Here is a 675-nt window from a genome sequence, read left to right as displayed (position 1 = left end):
AAAAAAAAAAAAAAAAAAAAAAAAAAACCAACCATGGGGATCACAACACACCCTTGGGGAGCATAATACACTCATGAAGATCACAACATACCCATGGGGAACACAACACACTTATGAAAACACAACACACTTATGGGGATCACAACACACCCACAGGGAGCATAGCACACTCATGCAGAGGAAGGCTTTCTCCTGGCTTCTGCAGCACTTGAGAGTACAGAGTAGACACAGTAGGGCTTGGCTGCCCACTGCTGGGTACAGGATACTGAAGAGAAAAGCAGGAGCCATCAATGCAGCCAACTTCCCTTCCCCAGCTGGGGTTCAGGGAAATGGTTTCTCCTGCCTGCTCCCCCAGGCATCCAGGGCTGGCAGGGGCAACAGACAGCAGGTGGCTTGGAAGAGCAGGCTGAGGCTTTCCAGTGGTCCTTGCCAACAGAGGCTCTTATGAGCCTCTGAGCTTCCAGGGACCAAGGGCCGCCACTATGTCCACTCTGCACCCCTGCACCTGCATCTGGGCCTGGCTTCTCTTGACCTTTCCTGTGTTCATAGCCCTAGCAAGGCAGCTAGAACAGTCTCCAAGGACTACAGGCCCAAGTGCCCACCTGAGTGATTGTGATGGAGCCCAGGGTGCAGGGCGCCAGCAGGCTTGCTTCTCTCTCTCTCTCTCTCTCTCTC

The sequence above is a fragment of the Alexandromys fortis genome, unplaced genomic scaffold, assembly GCF_014885135.2.
Source record: "Alexandromys fortis isolate MF-2015 unplaced genomic scaffold, M_Fortis_MF-2015_v1.1 scaffold_72, whole genome shotgun sequence".
Lineage (NCBI taxonomy): Eukaryota > Metazoa > Chordata > Mammalia > Rodentia > Cricetidae > Alexandromys > Alexandromys fortis.
Note: the sequence above shows the minus strand (reverse complement) of the source record.